Below are 19,687 nucleotides of genomic sequence, written 5' to 3' on the forward strand. Positions count from 1 at the left end.
AATGTTTTTGAAATGGGCAAGGCAAAGAGTTTTTTATATAACAGTGTACAAAAAGATGGTTGTATTAAATTTCGTAAGGAAAAAGGGATGAGTGTATTAACAATACATTAGTTGATTAGTATTCAGGATCATTTTTAGGTTAGACTTAAACACATTTCATCCTTTCCCACGATCAGAAAAGGACTTGCTAATACCTGTATGTGCCTGGTTTATTTGAATTCTACTTTTCTAAAAGGCTAAATCACTTTCTCACTTCTCCCGGCAACTACCAGTATTTTATTTCTCTCAGTGTGGAGTGTCCATGGGCCAGAGACACAATGGACTGTAAGAGAAGAAGAGAAGATGTATTTTCAGAGAGATAAGGATGAAGCTTATTTTTCCATTGATGCATATGGAAACCAAAGAGATGGCATAAGTTTCACTGAGTCTCCTGGAGCAGTCATTTTTTTTCACCATGAGTTTAAAAAGATACTGAAACATGTTGATCTTAGCTTTTGTACTGTACTGGATATTTTAAGGCAACAGGATATTTGCTTCTAAAGAAAACAGCTTTTCCTGTAAGTCTTCCTACAAGATTCATGACTCCAGCTAGCCTGCTTATTTTCTCATTAGAGCTGCATTGAGAAATGGTAACAGAATGGATTGGTCTGAAAAACAGTGTGATCTTTTGTTTTTCTCTCAACTGAAAGCAAAACATTTTCCTTTTTTGAGAGAGGGAGAAATAGAACTTCAACAGGTTTAAATTGTGAATACATAAAAAAGAACAGTTTGCTGGCTTTTTCTCCTAGAGAGACTTCAAGCAGTTTCTGAGTGGTGTGAATGACTGAAACTATAAGCTCGGTCTACACTATTTTAAGTATGATCAAGGCCATTTGTGCAACATTTATATGCAAAGTAGGTGAGAAAAGTGTGCCATAGAGAAGCCTAAGACTTTTATAATAGAGAGAAAAAGCACAATTTATCTGCCTTAAGCTGCTGTACTTTCATCAGAACTACTGGGTCCTACTATGAATAAGATGTTCAGCAGAGCTCTTTTTGACTTTCTTTGTCACAATGCTGAAGATGTGAGGTGGGGACAGGGGTACAGACATCCACACACACAGACATACACGTGGTTTAGTGAAAAGAGGGAAAGACATCAATACTCAAAATTTATAGGTACAGGGCTGGTTTTTTGTGGTTTTTATTGTGGGTTTTTTTCCCACAGAAAGGTCAGTGGAGTGATTACCCCAGCAAGTTTTAATCTTGAGACTATAAATTCCTATATGTGCTAAGACACCAGTTTTGAGGACTTTGTATGCATACAAATTCTTATGTTTCTCTGATTTTTATTAAGCCTGCAGGAAAATGTTTTGCATGCTTATTATGACACAAAATGTTGGCTTATTCCAGCAGCCCTTATGTAATGGGTGGGAAAATATCTTTAAAAATGTAACCCAAAGTTTTAATTTTTTGTTTCTGTGCTTAACAACTGTTAGAATATGTCTTGCAAATCTTCTCTACTTCCTTTTTTTTTTTCAAAAAGCAATCTATGTCCTGTTATAGTTCTCTGTGCCCATAAAATTTTGTCCCCTGCCTCCTTTTAAAAGTCTCTGTATATCAATTTCTTTAATTGCTTGAAAGTATGACCAAATGGCTCTGTAAGACCAAAACTGATTTAGTAACTTTGTGCTGTACTCATTTCAAAACCCAGTGATGGCAACAGTACTAGTGAGCCTTTACAATGCACATGGCTAAGCTGCTATAAAGGCACCAGAGCTGATCTTCCTAAATAGATTTTAAAATGACATTGAGATATTTTAAAAAGAGATTATTTAATTTTTTTCCCTGTGAGTTTTATAGTTAGGTAGTTCAGGAGCTGATTTGTTACACCAGATAGCATGGATGCATCTTTCCTCTTAGCCTTCAGAAGTGTAATGAGAACTGGAAGCAGGATGTCTCCTGAGTATTAGAGAGGTAATCTGAAGGAGCTCTTCTTTTTCAAGGACATCCTGTTCAATCCATTATCTCCTGTCTATGTGCAGAGCCTAGTCTATCAAAAGACAGTGACTGAACAAAAATTTTATTTCAAATAAATGAGTGCATTGGTTTAATAAAAGATTTCTACTGCATGGTGTAAAAGTTCTATAAATGCACACTGAAATCCTAAAATACAGAAACTTTTTATGTGTCCAAGTTAAATCTTTGTTATTTCTTTCAGGATGGCTTTCCTGAAGCAAACATAGTTTGTTCTCTCTATTAAAGTAAAACTGTTCTGAGCTCTCTGAGTACTAACTGGCACTTATTATTTAAGTAACCTGCTTTCACTATTATAAATGTCTGGCATAGAGAATACATATTAAGAATACTTGACAATTTACTAATTTATGATCTTTTTACTTGTATTTTAATATTTCTGGCAAGCCAGCCTGTGTTGATGTATTAGACAAACATTCAAAATACAGACTTGAGATCTTGAAAGCTTCTTTTTTCAACTATCATCTGAACACTGAATATTTTTGACCTATTTTAAATTTTAATTTTAAAAAACAGACTGGGTACCTGTGAATTGAACTCATATGTTACATGCAAGTGCCCTTTTACTGATGATTCACTGCTCACAATTTTTTGGATTTGACTTCTGTTGGATTAATTCATGACTAGGGTTTGCCTGTGATTTCCTGCTTTTATAATTTTTTAGAGCACTGCCTGCTTTTTCCCTACATTCTCTGTCTGGTTGTTCTGAGGCTATTGGCACAGGTTATTTCACTGGCCATAGGTCTCTTTGCCATTACTTTGGCTCTCCATTTCACTTGCAATGTTTAAAAAACATTTGTTGGATATTTCTGCTCATCCTCCATCTCCTATTATATAGCTATTTTGTCACTGTATCAATCCCTAAATTATTTCAAAATGCTGTTTGCATGATTTAACAGGGTTGATGAGACTGCCCACATTACAAGAGGACAAACTCAAAATAGATCAAATTTCACATTTGCCTTTCCCAGCTTTCAGAAATTCCTCTCTGAATTATAAAGATCCCCAGTTCGGAATAAAACAATGATTCAGAACAAAAAGACAAGCTGAACTATAAACAATGGTTCTGAACAAAAAGACAAGCCATGAACAAGCTGACAGCTGCCCTGATCTAGTAACCTGTTAGGGCACATATTCAAGTGAGGAGCCAAAGATTAGGACCAACTCCACCCCTTTTCTGGGAAAGTTTAAGCATATCCATTAGATTTCTTATGCCTTTATTTCCATATTTGTATGTTTTCTCACCCTTTTAAAGGTGTTAGCAAAGGGAGGCTATGTTGTAGTCATACAACCTGCAATAACAAAAAGTTTAGACTGAGTGAGCAGCACACGAGTGTGAAAGCAATGTTGTAGTGGGAACCAGAACGAATGTGATCACAGACAGAAATTTGCATGAGCACAATCTGGAAAGCTTTTCTCCCAGCACACTGCCTGCAGCAGTCTCAGATCACAGAGTCTATAATACATCTAGTAACATTAATGATACATTTTACAGCAGGATTCATCCCCGCTGATCCTGAAGTGCTTTACAGGTCCATCACATAAAATTTTCTTGGTCCATCACTGGGACAGCTGCACACGTGCTGGGGGCCTCCCCTGCCCAGCATGAGTAGGCAGGTCTCAGGTTATGCTGCTGGGAGAAGAGCTCCTCCACTCTCCACAGTCCCCAAGTAGGGGAATTTGCTTTGGCAGAAGAAGCAGTTTTCAACCTCAAAGGCACATCACCTGCCAGCCAGAGTTACTACTTTCTGTTACTCATGAGATTCGTTCTACTTTAGATTTTGCCATGATAGAGGGAGAAATTCTCTCTCCTGAGCTCTGTCTCTATTGTCTTCCTGCAACTCCTGCTACTGGTAGCTGTTGACTGGTACTGGTACTGGTACTGGTACTGTCTTACCATAACATCCTTCATACATCACATTATTGCCATACCCTCACTTCACAAGAAAGACATAGTTTGTCTTAGCTAGAACTTGAAGCTATTGCATTAGGAGTGCAAACTCATGCAAGCATTGCTTCCCCTTCGCTGAGACCCATGGGTTTGTTGGTGGCTGCCTTGACATTAGTTTATTTTGTTGCTTATAAAAGACCAGAGGCCCAGAAGGAAGAAATACATTTCTCAGATGTTAGAGTTATCTCTTGGAACAAAGTTCAGTCCTACTCCCACACATACCCAACCGTTCAGCAGCAAGACCCAGATACATGCAAATGTAGAGCCTTTTGGAACTGAACCAAATTACCACAGCTCCAGATCTGTTAAGGTTCACAGCAGGAGGTGTTAAAGGATATGAAATAATAGAAAGGAAACACAGACAGAAGTTATTGCCGAAGGAATGGTATAACTAGGAACTGGTGGGGAAGTCAAGCTAAAAAGGCAAACAACAGGTCTAGGGACCTAAGGGGTTTATTCTTTATTTATGGGATGTCTTTGAAGGAAAGGACCCTGGACTGCCTTCTCACTACTACTAGTTCTTACTATAAAAGATTAATGAATGAAGAACAAAGAGGAATAAATAGAGTTGCCAGGAAAGAGATCCAGAAGTGAACTTTAAAATGCATCTCTCATCCCTTCAACAAGGTAAATGCTTTGACTCCTCTAACAGCGTGCTTTGTCTGGGTCTGAAGGGGAGGATGCCTGAAATGAGGGTAATACGCAAGAGAGGCCACCAGCTGTGCACCATGTTAAGGGATATTTCTCCTGGGTACTGCCACCAGCAATGTGGTTAATAGGTCTTGACTGGAGAGTGTAGCTCATAAATGTGTGTCTCATCTGTACCATTGATCAAGGTGCTACAGTGTACCCAGATGTTGATTCAGGATTCATCTTCATTGTTATGGATCTTGTATAAAACTAACTATTTAAATACTGAAAGTCTGAGTATCTTGTATTGCAGCTCAGATTAGGCAAGCCAAATGTGATTCTCTTAATGCTGCAGTCCCCAGTGCAGACAAAAAGCTTTCTCAGGTTGAGATCCTGCCACTCACGTAATTATTTAGAGAAAGACAGCTCCAATACTTCAACTCCAGTACTTCACAAGAGGAATGGAAACATTAGGAAAAGTTTTTTCTTTGATGTAGAATATGCTGCCACTTTTTTGTTATTAAAATAGGAGCTAACTTTAAATAAATAAAATTTTGCCTGGAGGCGTCTGAAAACTAATGTTGTGTTTTGACAGTGTCATTTTTCTGATTCCTGAAGGCATTATGTGAGTTAGCTCAGGACTTCAGCATGATTTTTCTTCTATGGTACATACAATGAATTAGTTTTTCAGCTCTGGATTTTATTTGATTTCTCTCTCACACACAGGCAGAGTCACATCACTATGCAACTTTCCTACTTGACAGTCACTCCCCAAAGTTGGGTTTTCCCCTTTTTAATGAACAGGTGGATCAACCCGCTGTAAAAGAAGCAAAAGAGAGGATATAGCAAAGTGGAGGCAGCTACCGCTATTTCTTATCAGAAAAAATGGATGGAAATCAATCATCTTTGAAAACAAGCTAAGAAAATTAACAAAGGTCACACAAAACCCCCAAAAGACAGAATTTTTGTTTAAAGAACTCCACACTACCTTCACATGCAAACTGCATGTAATGCTTTTTTAATTGGGTTTGTAGGTTTATATTCCTCGAATTTCTGCTTTTCTTTAAAGGATATTGATATAAGAATGACATAGGATTTTGAGAACAAGTAGGTAGTGTTTAAATAATAGCTGATTTGAGACCCCCTGTCTTTGATGACAATTTATGGCCCTCTTAAAAAAAAAAAAAGGAAGAAGTCATTTAAGTGTATTCTCAACTAGAAAAGTCAGGTAATGTGTGCTTAGTGGGAGAAAAAGGATTGCTAACAGCACCATGTGTCTCACAGCATAAAGTGCAAGCCTAAAATTGCACGTTTCTGAGCATTCTCAATGTGCTGTGAGTAATTCCATACACTGTATTTCAAACACTGAGTGCCCACACTAATATGTACATATATCAAGAGTGGCTACAGTTTTTGCTACATGATTTCAGGAGACAAAAAGAGCTGGCCAATGGACTTCAATTCCACAGTACAACTGTCAGAGTATTTTATTTTCTATTTGAATGCAAGTAAAATGGTTTTTAAATGGTTTGGGGGTTGGGTTTTTTTGGTGGGGTGTTTTTTGGGGTTTTTTTGTTGGTTGGTTTGGTTTGGTTTTTCTTTTGGTCATGGTTATATTTCGCCCCCCCCAAAAGAAGTATTTCTTTTCTATTGAAAAGGGCAGATTTTCTGTTCAGATTCCTTTCTTTCCCTGGAATTATCCTGAAGCATTGAACCATAGAAAATTTTCTGTTGCAGAACTTGTTGCAATTTACATATTTTAAAATGTTTAGTTGGAATACCTAATTCTATTTAAAAGATATTTAGAGACACATTATTTCAAGAGAGAAAAAAAAAATAAAAACTTTCTCTCTGGTGTAAACAGAGTTCAGAGGTGTGAGCAGAATCCTCAGGAACAAGAGCTCTTACATTCTGATGTTGACATTGAACCTTGCAACAGTAACAAGTTATACATTTATGATCTCTTCTGTCCTGTAAAATGAGGACAGCAGTAATGGGTTTGGATTGGATTGTTCTGAAGACTCTCTTTTAGGCAGTGACAGGAATACAGTGAGGCATCCTGTGAGTGGCACACACCGTGGGAAAGGAGAACATTCCCAATGCTCTTCATGCCCACAGTTCATGAGGTAACTTTGAGTCATGAGTGAGTTGTGGCAGAGACTTTTTTTAAAATACAACACTGAGAATTTTTTTCACTTGCTTTCTGGTCCACATGCAGAGTTGAGGATGGGTGGGAATGCTGTTGCAGGTCAGGTGCAGACTGGCACAGGAGCCCAGGCTTGTCTCCTGTAAAGCTGCAGGGTCACTGTTGAGATTCTGCACTGGAGAGCTGTGTTGTGTAGCATGGGCATTCTTTGTCTCCTAGAGCTACTCCCTCATTGTCATGGATTTCTCTTCAAAACTAGAAAGCCTTGGGTTTAATACCACTGAGATTTTTAGAATATTACTTCTCCACAGAAGCTGCAGAGTTAAGAACTGCAAACAGGGCAGGAGGATTGAGAAAACTGCTTTTTCTCTTCTATCATCAGACATTTTATGCCCTTTGGTCTTCTTCCTCTGTTACCTCTGTGTTTCTCTTCTCTCCTTTCTTTCCCCCTCTTTAGGGTTCCTATTCCTCTTGATTTTATTTTATTTTATTTTATTTTATTTTATTTTATTTTATTTTATTTTATTTTATTTTATTTTATTTTATTTTATTCTTTCTCTCCCTGGTACTGTCTTAAAATGTTCAGTGTATGTTAAACAAAAGGAAAGATCCATGTGAACTCTACATTTGCATTCATGACTAAGGACCTTAGAAATCCAAGTTAAGATGACGATCATAAGCAGAAGCGAGACAGCACACAGAAAAAAATGCTGAAACTTGCACCTGGTACCATTGGCATCAGATATATTTAGAAATACAAACTGTAAAGTTTCATAGTTCCAAGGCAAGGTGAGACCAAGCCTTACATTGTACCCAGGTGTCAGCTGCATCTCAACAATGTGACTTGGTAGTGAAACACCATCTGTTGCCTTTACCAAGCCCCATATACTTCTTTCAAAATCACCAAAGTGACTGGGAACTTTGAACAATTTATATTTTGACTGAGTGGAATTTGTGCTCCCTAGTCATGTAAGGACAGACCTACAAAAAGTTTCTTGGGAAGGTAGTATTTTATGATCTGGTAGGTTGAACCAAGATTTCCAAAGTTTAGCAAAGCAGACTATATAAATAAAATATAAAGTCAATCTACTGAAAAAAGTGTTAGAAAAATCCTCACTATTCCTTGCCCCTTTTTCCCATGTGATGAAAGGCTTTAAAGGAGATGCACCACGAGTGCCATGCCACTTAGTCTGAATGTTGAAGCCCAGCACATCTCCTAAAAATCTGCACCTTTGCACGGTTGCTCAAAGAGGAACTGATTCCTTCAGTGGTGAAACGCCAGAACAGGCTTCGCAGAGAGGTGGCTCTGTGTGTCAGTGTCCAGGAGGAATCTGGACATTGTGCTCAAGAGCACCGTGCTTTGCCTTGCGGCCGCCCTGCGGTGGTCAGGCACTGGGGCCGGCCCTGCAGGTCCCCCCGACGGGAGCGGCCGTGCCCTTGTGCCCGGCTCTGCCCCGCTCTGCTGACTCCCTGGGCACTTTCAGAGCACTGCGCTGCTCTGGACCTGTGTTCCAACGTAAGGATTTTCCTAAGAACACGACAGGTCACACGCTTTACAAGTTACAAATCCCGCTGGGGAGCCTTCGTCACCGCTCCCAGGCACAGGTATGCCTGTCGCCGCAGCGGACACCAGCTGCTGGAACTGACCGCATTTTTTAATCTCACAGTCTCCCCCGAAATGGAGAGGCGGTAAAGGCGCGTCCGAGCACGCCGCAGAGCAGCCCTCGAAGAAGGGGCACAGAAAAGGGGCTTTGGTCTCTCTGCTTCCCCTCCCGCATCCCTCCCGCCCGGGCCTCGGCAGCCGCCGCCATTCCGCGGGCAATGCTGCCCCCGCCCGTCCGCGCCGCGCAACAGCACGGGGCTGCCCGCGGGCCGCCGCAGGGCCGCGCCGGGGCCGGGGCCGGGGCCGGGGCCGGGGCCGGGGCCGGGGCCGGGGCCGGGGCCGGGGCCGGACCGGGGCCGGGGTGGGCCGCCTTGGTGACCCCACGGCCCGGCCTGCAGCGCCCCGAGCCCCAGAGCTCTGCTCTCACTCTGCAGTTGTGCAGAAACGGGGCACAGTAGTTACAATTAGTAATAGTAGTAGGTATAGTTCCCGGTTGATGCATGAAGTGTTATGGACGGCAAACATACACACACACCCCTCTTACCACACCATTTGCTGCTTTGCAAACTTGAGGGTTTATTTAAGTCAGTTTTGTGTTTCCCGACCTAGAACTATAAATACAAGAATTACATTCCCAGCAAATACCGAGAGATACAAGTATAATGTATCAACCAAGAGGGAGAGAGAATGAGGCTGCGGCATGAAGTGGTGCCAAAGGAAGAGTTAAAAAGCAGGAAGAGAAGAGAAGTCTGCTCTGCTTTAGACTTTCCAAACCCCTTCTGTCGGCTGCTTTCTCATGCTGCAGTTCTTCCATATGCTCCCTACACCCACCAACACACCCACCTACACACACTCACAATTTACCAACATACTTCATGTCTTTGCTGAATTAAATTCCACACCATCATTCAAATAAAATAAAATAAACAGCTGTTTTCTTTCCACCAAAACCTAACGTTTTCTGACTTGCTGCTTGAGAAGCATTTGAAAGAAGCAGGCTGCTGAAGCTGCTTTAGTACTGGCACATTGTGACACTGCACACAGGGCCAGGGCTGGACCTGGACACTCACCTGTGCTCCTAGAACCACTCTGCTTAGGAAGGGGGCCCTTCCCAGGAGCAAGGACTTAGAAGCTGAGCAAACAGGAGTAGACTGTCTTAGCAGTCACTGAGATTCCAGAAAATGCTTTGGTTGAGTCTCTGGGCCTGATAAATAGAATATTCAAAGCAGCGCAGACAGGCAGGGCACTGCAGAACTACATCACAGGTATTTATTTCACAGCCTCTCTTCCTGTGGGAGAAGTACATCTCCAAGAATGCAGACACCAGAGACTGGCTGGCATTTACCCTACCTGTGTCATTGTCTGTGTTAGCTCCCAACTGAATTTGCAGCTGAAGTTTGAAAGCCCTGTGTACAAACAAACAGTAGGAAGGCAGGGCCCTGAAAGAGTTGTCAACAGGATCCTGTTAGCAGACATTCCTGTGGTTTGTCTGCCGTGGACAAATGTTCATCTCTGGAGGTCAAAAGGTTGAAAGCAAGACAACCAGCTCAAGTGGCCACATCAATATGTATGTAAGTATGACTCTGCCTTACCCCTCCTTTCTGACTGTTCCAACATAGTTGTCCTAACAGTTCTGGCAGGAACAGCTCTCTCAGATCATTGATTGTGTTGGTTACAGCTGCAGGAGCAAGGTGGCTGCCCTGTACAGGTGGAAAGCCGATGGAAGAACACTATCTAGCTCAGAGCTGACTTATCATCCAGTAGAATCCAAAGACCAAGATTATATGCCTGGTTTTTCCATAAAGCACTTTATGAGACACAAATCACAATCTTTAAATCAGCTGTATCAATATGCTAGGATATTGTGTAGGTACATGCCAAGCCAGCAAGAGTAACTGAAGGACTCAGATGCTTTGCTCTCAGCTCAGTGCAATTCAGAAGTCATAGATAGTCAAGAATACTCTCCTCATACTAAACACCCAAGCCAGGTTGGACCTGGCACAAAACCCAACCCAGAGAAGACACAGCACACTCCTCTCTTATTGTGCAGTACAGTTCACTGGAATACAGGACAACTATAACCAGAAGCATTTAAAATGCATGTAAAACCAGAAGGGCAGAAGGGTTTTGAATCTGTATTAGTTGTTGGCATCAATCACTGACCTAGTTAAGTTTCTGGTTCATGATGTAAGTTTTCATCTGTCCATCCAGTCTTGACTAGAATCCAAAGAAATACCTGATCCTGTTGTCTACCTTAGACATCAAAACCCCTACTCATCCTTATATTGTCACTTCCCAGCTCATGAGAGAAATTATTTGCCTCAGATGGGCTTTCCCATCTACTTTTTATAGCTCATTTACAGAGCTACCCTCCTGATTCTCTGTGTTGCTGGTGCCAAGCAGCTCTCCCAGAAGCCTTTGAGAAGGACAACAGGAAATTACTTCCAGCAACTAAACTAAATAGGAGAAATGAGTTATTTTAATCCTTTGCTCTAAGGACAAAGACATATGCTCCACTACAGCTGTGAAATGATGAACTCAGCTGGGAAGAAGAGCATTCCTATAAAGTTCATCAATTGCTCTGATGAGTACACAGTAAGATAATGCAGGTCACATTGGTAGGATCTTGTCATGCTGTTGATTAACAATTGACAATGACTGTTGAGCACAAGAAGAACTGTGTTTGTAGGAAAACCCAAAAACTTCTAGCCATAGTTGGTATTGAAAGACTATTACCTTTTTTTTTTTTTTTTTTTTAATGGTTTTTAAGTGTATTTCAACATCTGGGCTCCCTTTCAGGAATGATCAGTGGCTAATTATACAAGGAACAAAAAAAATCAAATAATTTTTCTTTCTCTGCTTGTTCTCTCAGTCTTTTCTATTTCAGATACAATCTCCTCAGTACAAAAAAAAAACAAAAAAAAAAAAAAAAAAACAAAAAAAAAAAAAAACCCCAAGTATCAAACTGTCAGTGTTACTCCTCTTTTCTTATGAAAGCCTCCTTTTCCTTGAGAGATACTGCATTGACATTGGGCTGACCTTTTTCTAATACTGATTTACCTGCAAGATTTCGTTCCCTGAGGTACAGTAAAATTGCTAACAAAATATGCTTTCCTGATATTATTGAGATGTTTAGATGTATGCTTATACATTTTGACCAAGGCACTGGCTCTAAAGCTGGAGGAGAACAGTGGTGAAACCTACTGGTTTACTGGTTATGGATACCTTAAAGAAGGGAATGTACCAGGAAGAAAAAGAAAAATGAAGCTGTGGGAAGAAGAGGAGAAACAGACAAGGCAATCTAAATTAAAAGGGAGCAACAAAAGAAAAAATGAAAATGCCAGAAACTACTTTTTTTACCTTGTCAAAGCCACTATTCTTCCTCAATTTGTAGGTGGGGTCAGGCAATGAGTGTTGATTATGAGAAATTGTACTACCAGGTGAAATGAAAAGAGCCATATTTTGAAATCAGTATTTTCCCTCTTCCATTTTTTTCCTGTTTTCTAGCAGTACCAGTTGTATTCACAATTTATGAGTACGTAGGTTCGCTGTAGCTACTGTGCTGGGTCTCAGAGATACTGAGAGTTACTTTATTGCTATATAGTATAGCAATAGCATAGCTATAGCTGCCTTTTTGACTTTGTGGCTAAAACAGTGTTGATAACACACCAGTGTTTTGGCTACTGCTAAGTTCTGCTTGCACAGCATCAAGGCTTTTTCTTTTTCCCAGCTCTGTCCCCCAGCAAGTAGGCAGGACATGGGCATGAAGTTGGGAGGGAACACAGGGGACAGCTGACCTGAAGTGGCCAAAGGGATGATCCATACCATGTGGTGCTGTGCTCAGCAATAAAAGCTGAGGTAGAAGGCAAAGGGGAGACTGTTCAAAGGTGGCTGCTGATTTGGCATCAGTCTTCTTGTTGGAGGTGGTGAGTGATTACCTTTGCATCACTTGATATCACATATTTTTTCCTCACCTATTAAATTATTTTTGCTTTGACCCATGAGTTTTCTCACTTTTGTTGTTCCTGTTTTCTCTGCCATCTCACTGGGGAGAGAGGAAAAATGAGTGAGCAGCTGTGTGGGTGCTTGGCTGTTGGCCGGGGTCAACCCACCACAGCAACACTTAACAAAATTTCATAAAGTCAGTCAAAAAGCCTTGAAATTACTCAAATTCCTCCTTTACACAACATATTCTGACAATCATACAAGCTGCAACATCTTCAGATCCTTAAGTTATCTTCTCAGTTTTGGTTCTATTATCCCTCTCATATAAATCAGTTTGTCATGGCAGGAAGAGAACTTTGCATAGTTTTGGCTACAGGAGGACTCAAGGAAAAGAAACCTCTTAGAACAGGTCTTCTGGCATGGACATTAATCTGAATCATTTGTGGAAGAAGCCTTGGAACATGGTGCCTCAGGCCTCTTTTTACTTGAGACACGAGAAAAGTACCTAGTGAAAACTAACAGCAGGAAGCACTCTGCCTCAGGACTGATGACAATAAGGGGTAAAAGAGAAAAAGAGAAAAACTCTCAGCACTCCTTCCCTGTGAATTGGGAACCTGATTTTGGCAGCTCTGCAGGCTCAGAGCTCTGCTGTGTTCTCTCTTAATATTTTAATGAACTGAGCAAATGACAGTCCCAGCTGAGTACTTGTCTTTGTTGCTGTTGCTAAGCAAAACAATGGTAAAAAAAGCTCCTTTTTCATCTTCTAAATCATAAAAACAACCAAACCATTTGTTTGATATGTGCAGAAATTCATTCTACCTCTATGCCAGCTCAACCCACACACCTCAGTTCAGTCTTTCATGGTTTTTTATACATCCTTGATCAATTTCTCTAACGCATGCCATGACACATCCCGATTTGATTGTCATGCACATCCTATATATCCTTATGGCCACACAGAGTCCATTCAGTTTGTCCTATTCATCTGGGCTCCAGCACAGCTCATGGCATTATAGATCAATGCAGGTTTCTGTTCTCTGGATTGGCTGAATATCTTGCCTTGCTGGTTTTAGAGTTCAGCGATGGCATAAAAGATGATGGCATATTTTTGCATTCTTTCTCTCTTTCCTTCTCCAGTAACTTCCTGCTTTCCTAAAAAAAGCTGTTGTTTTTTTTTTCCAATTAAGAAATGTTCCAGACTCCCTTCTCTTCATTATATATTTATCAAATAACTTTTTGTATTTCTAATTGTTTCTCTCTCTTTCCTTTCACTTTTACATTTTTTTTAGCCATCTGTCTACATTTCCTTAGCCATGTGAGTTTTAAGTCATGGGTAGTTAAAAGAAGTTCTAGTCTCGCATACATTTTGGTGGGGCCTGATATCTACCCTACTCTTCAATAACTTGTCTTTGCAAAATGTGCCTTGTGATAAAAAGTTTTATCTAATGTGATATTAAACCATTTTGTCTGTAATATGAGTAAGGAAGTTCCTACTTAAAGCATCAGTGAATGTTAACTATCCCTTTCTGATCAATGCAAATCTCTGATCCTGAGCCCTGACCTGTAAGACACAGTTAACAAGCATGTTGGGGAGCTACAGATAACAGTTCCAGTTTGAATGATGAGGGCAAAATAAGCAAGTGATTATTAGCCCTTCAAAGGCCATTGGTAATAGATTTGCACAAAAAGAGGGGAAGTTTCTACCTTTTGGTGATACTGTCTGACATAAGTGCTTTCATGGCTGACAAAGATGCTGAAAAAAGATCAGTAAGTAGGAGAAAATATTTTCAGTCATACTGAGTGTTTAGCTTTGATGACTCTTCCTTTGACTATGGAGTTCAACATTACAATTGTGCTACTCCCAGGTTTTTAATATAATGAGATTACTATAAAAACACTACCATCAAAACAAACAAGCTCTTAACATAGATAATTTTTCAAGTTCCAGTACAGCAGCATTTCCTTATCCTTCATGACAGAGAACTCTAAGCACTCTTGAGCTCACTGTCAAGGAGCACTTCAAGGGAAGACTGCTGAATCTCAAAAGTGTTTTCTGTGCTCACCACAGTTACCTTTTTGTCTGTCAGCTGGGCACAAATCTTGAGCAAGGTACAATGCTCTACCTCAATTTCAGCAGCCTTTTGCTCTCATCTCTGTAATCTACACCTTTCAAGTGCAGTTAACCGATTACACACAGAAAAGGAATCTAATAAATCATGTAGGCACACTCTAAAGGATTTTCATGCATTCCTTTCCTATGTAAATGGTCTGTAACTTTTTCATGAATCAGGCCCACAGACTCTTTATTTCACATTTCCATCCTCCTTTCCCTGTAGAATTGCAATTTAAATGATCCTTAAACTTTTGAAGACAATTAGAGGTTAGCTTTGCATATCAGTGACCTACCTGCAATTCCCCTGTAAAGCTCTGATAAATGTACAATGTTTGATCTACACCTGCCTGATTTCAGGAAGGTAGAAGTGTTTCCATGCTGCTCTGAACTCTAGGTAGGGTTGAAAAATAGACTCAGAAGGCACCACAAAATTGCCACTACTTCTTGAAAGCTTCACACTCTTCAAGGACACCATTGTGGATTGCCATGATTTTTGACTTCATTTGAGTTTTGAACAACACATAAACAATTAAAAGGGTTGGGACTGCCTTGCCAGAAAGATTTAAAGGATGTTCAGAAAATACTTTTGGTTGATTATGTGTTGTTTTTCTTACATCAAGCCATAACAATATTTTGTTAGAAATGGTATAGCCTTTATTCCCAGAAGCAGCAATGGAGACATAACTGTGACTGCCTCAGCAGCTCCCCTCAACACAAAACCTGTGACTTCTATATTGCAGCAGCCCCATCAGACATGATCTGTGTGGGTTCTTAGAGGAAATGAAGGCTGCCTGACAGCTTGGAATGACCATGTGTGACTTGATCAAAGGTGGAGTAAGATCTACCAAACTGTAGGAACTCAGCACGTAACTAGATTTTGAGTGAATTGTGAAATATTTGAACAAGATTCTTTTCCTTCCTTTTCAGCCCTTTCCAACTTCCTCCCTCTGGAAAAGCACTTTAATACATAGAATATAAATTAACAGAATATAAATCAACTCCAAAAGAGTTGATACACATTTGAGAAAATATTGTTGCACAGCATGACTGGACAATTTTGTTCCATTTGGGACAGATTCAAAACACGAAAATTACTATAATATTGGAGGGTGGAATAGCTCCAAACTCTTTCAGCTTTGTCTGGAACAGACACAGCTTACTATTGTCTTACACAATGACTAAATATAAATATTATAAAATATTTATAAATAATGAGTGCCAAATTGATCACATTGTGGAGTTTTACTGGAACATGTAATTCCTGTTACTAACATGGCATTTATAAATTTTTTACTACTGATCACTTAAGATAGTCATATGTCCATATAGGTTGTCTTATTAAAAAAAACATTAATGAGGAGATGGAAACAGCTTTTTTATTTATTCAATCTCTCTGAGACTGTTTCTGCCAGTGTGTGTGCTGATAAATGTTAGGTTAACTGTTTCTCTGTTTGTTTAACATTCTCCTGAGGAGGGCTGGATGTGATTTAAGCAGTCTCGTATATTTAAAGCACAGCATTAATATCTAGTCTGTGGTGGGAAAGACAAGGAAAGGCCACAGGTGGCACAGGCACTATTTCACAGTGAATAAAAACCTTATTCGCATCACAAAGTACCACTGGTCTTGAAAATCTTGATTTAGGAAAATATGTTGTGGAAATTAAATTCTGCATTGCAAGACTAACAACCTAGTAGGATTTTGTTTAATAACAGCCTAATATCTGTTTTCCACCTTTTTTATTTTTTTTTTTTTGCCTGGGTTTGCATGCAGCTCGGTATACAGCAGATTTTTCTTAAAGGAAGAAGAAAATTTTTACAACATCCTCACTACACACAGAGGCACACATTCACACGTGCATCCTTTCAAGCTATTTTCTAGAACAGTCAATAATACAGATGTGAGGAATCAGGCCTCACTTGAGATCCCAGTTCCATCCCTGTTTTACAGAGAACATTTGGAATTGCTAAAGTAATTCAAATTCTGAGATTTTTGCCTTATTGTCATGAATATTTGAATATTTGTTATGCCTTGTCTGCATTTGATGGGTATCCAGTTGAAATGTAGAAAGCTGAATCCATATGACAGAGAGCCTCATTTTTCTCACTACAGACAGACTGAAAGTAAAAAATTACTGGAGAAAGCCCACTAGATCAAGTAATCCTAGTAAGGTTATGCAAAAGTGTTTGGTGCTCTGGGTATTTTTAGATCAACCATTATAGAAGAAATGCTATAATTGAGAATCAACTGTGGAAAACCCAGACTGTTAGAACTTCATTAAATACTTGGTGAAAAGAGCTGATGAAGACTGCTCTGTGTCTAAGTTTTGATTCACCTGCAATTGCCAAAAAACCATGCATCAGGCTTCAAGGGAAGTGCTCTCTCAGAAGGACTTAGATTATCTAAAAGCTGTTAGGTTTTCTTTGGGTGAAATGATGAAGTTGACTACCAAATATGTTTAGTTTTGGATGAGCTGGGTCTGAGGTTGCAGATGTTACAGAAAATGTAACATATTCCCTTCTGAATTACCTTTCATATAATGTAGTGCCTGGTGTGAATAAGTGAGATTACCCTGAGATTTAAATTCCAAAAACTGAGTCTGTTTGTCCATAAATTCAAATAACTTTTGGTCTTTGAGCCCACAGGCTAGCTAAAGTTTTCAAAAGAAAGTCAGAGATTCAGCCCTGCAAAGCTTTTATCACCAGACGTACAGCTGCCCTTATGGCAGTTTCCTGCACTTTCACCTGACTACAAAAAAAATCATCTGACTAAAGAAGCCAAGATGATTTTTTTCAGATAATATCCTGAAAAAATTGACAACTTTTGGTGCTTTAATATCTTCAATTTGGGATGCTAGTCAGCCTCTAGTAGCTGAATAACTACTCTCAGGTTGTCATTCTCTGGAGTTCAGCGTGAAATATTAGGGCAAATTCAAGTCATGAACAAGAATCCCTAGAAGAGCCTTATTTCTCCTAAAATATTGATTCACACTTCTAGATTATTATTATTGTTGTTGTTGTTGTTGTTGTTATTTAACTGAGGGATCTGCCAAAGAAAAACCAGAAAATTTCTGTAATGTTAGCACTGTCATGCTTTTATTTGACACAGTAAAATGTTCATGAAACACAAAAATTAAATCATCTTTCATTGCAATATACTTAATCAGAATATTATGTTATGTCCAACTACACATTGCTTGTAAAGTCTCTTTGCCAAAAGTTCTTTAGAAGTAGAAAGGCAGAGATGACATAACAGAAATAGTTGATAACCTGATGATCCTGTTTATCAAAGCTCTCTGTTTCTCCATTTTTCTTTCTTCCTCACTTTAGTTGGGTGAGACCAACACTTGTCACTTGTAGATTTAACTGCTTTGGACATTTCTGAATAGGTTATGTTATTGGGGGGTTTATGTCAGTCTTAATTAGTCTGCTTTCAGGTTTGCTGGTAAGTCTAATCATACCACTGTCAAGATACTGTTCTGCTTAACAGGTGCTAAAATGTATCAGGCTGACAACTTCTATTGTCACTGAGTCCTTTCTGTGCTTTTGAAGTAAACAGAGATAATTACTTATTATTATTTTCCTGAAGTTTCACAAAGTGAAAATCACAAGGACAGCAATATGTATTTGTTCTGTGCTTTGAAACCGAGGCCTTACTGGCCAACATGCTGATTTCATACAGTCAGTAACACGCTGGGATTCATGGCAAACAACCAGCTGCAGCGGTGCAACCACATAAAATATTGCATTTCGGGAGATACAGGAAAAATTCAAGACAGGAAAATTAGAAATGGATCCCCAAAGACATTCAGGGGTTGCAACCAAGTCCAATGAACTATATTAAAAGTGAATCTAATATAAAGGAGTCCAAGGTCTGAACACTCTAAAATTTATCATGCAATGGGTTAAGCAAAGCTCTCAACTCCAACATAAACACTGAGGACAGCTTTTCCTCTGAGTCAGACAATGAAGAAAGTTTGCCAATATGGAAACAAACCAGAAATGCCACACTGAGGGAGGAGAATTTATTTAGTGGTTTCCTACCATCTCTGGCAAACAGACAACAAAAGAGCCCTTGATCTTCTGTGGGGATCTATGGACATTTGCCACTCAGGTATACCTTGGAGTTTTTTGTACTTATAATTTGGGAAAAAAGAATCTTTTGGAGAATGCACATTTAGATGGCATGAAATGATTCAGTTGGATGCTAACATTTGACAGGAGCTCTACATTTTTAACTCCTGAAATAGTAGTTTTCATCTTCTGTCTTTTCTGCATAAGCCACTCCTGAAAACAAGCAAACATGCCCTATTGTTTGTTCTTGCTGCTCTGTCGTCAGCTTCAGCTGGCAGCCATTGCTTCTTGCCTGGGAAGAGATAATAAGCAATAGGTATCCATCCAGCTCCATTGCTGCTCCTTCTGAAATGCAGGATGATTTATACTGAGATTACTGTGCCATACAGAGATTTCAATACCACAGTCATTACTACAGTACACAAACTTCGGTCTGCAGTGCATTAAGCAACATATTCCAATATCTCTGTATGAGCTTCATCAGTGATGTACAGCTGGAGCGCCTTGTTCATAGCCTGCTGGTTAGGTGAAATTTGTGACAGCAATTCAGTTACTGATGTATGTCCTTCTCATTCCTTGCTCTTTTAAATAAGGATCAAAACATGGACAGGTTGTCCTGGCAACTGCTCAAAGGATCAAACAATTCCTTTCCCAGGTACAAGCATATGAGGTGATAAGAGTTGCTGTGTGGGTCATACACTGAACCTATCTGCTGGTGACCATATTTTTTACCTCCTTTTGCCCTCAGCAAATGGGGTTTCTTCAGACAATTTAAAACACATGCTTTCAATATAGGGCAGGGATATGCAGGAGTTTTTATGAGTGGGATCAGAGTGCAGTGATTAACTATTTTTGTAGTACTGTAAACATACAGAGTTCTCTCTGTTCATCCTAGGATAGGTAACAATGCAATTTAAACACAATGTAGCCCAATGAAAGGGATGAAAGAAACAAAACATGGGGCAGTTGGAAGAGGGCAGAGGTTATAGCATTGTATCTACATGGTTAGCAAAGGCAAGCATGTAAATGTAAATTTCACAAGGTAAATTTATGAGAATAGAAATAAAATAAAAATAAAATAGAATTAAATGAAATGAAATAAAATAAATAAAAATAAATCTGTGTCTTTTATATAATGGAATTTAGTAATAATGATAACAGGTCATGTTATCATTATTAAGAGGTCTCGGTAGCACACCAAATGAGGTTACC

Source organism: Ammospiza caudacuta, chromosome 6, assembly GCF_027887145.1.
Source record: "Ammospiza caudacuta isolate bAmmCau1 chromosome 6, bAmmCau1.pri, whole genome shotgun sequence".
In the NCBI taxonomy this organism is placed as follows: domain Eukaryota; kingdom Metazoa; phylum Chordata; class Aves; order Passeriformes; family Passerellidae; genus Ammospiza; species Ammospiza caudacuta.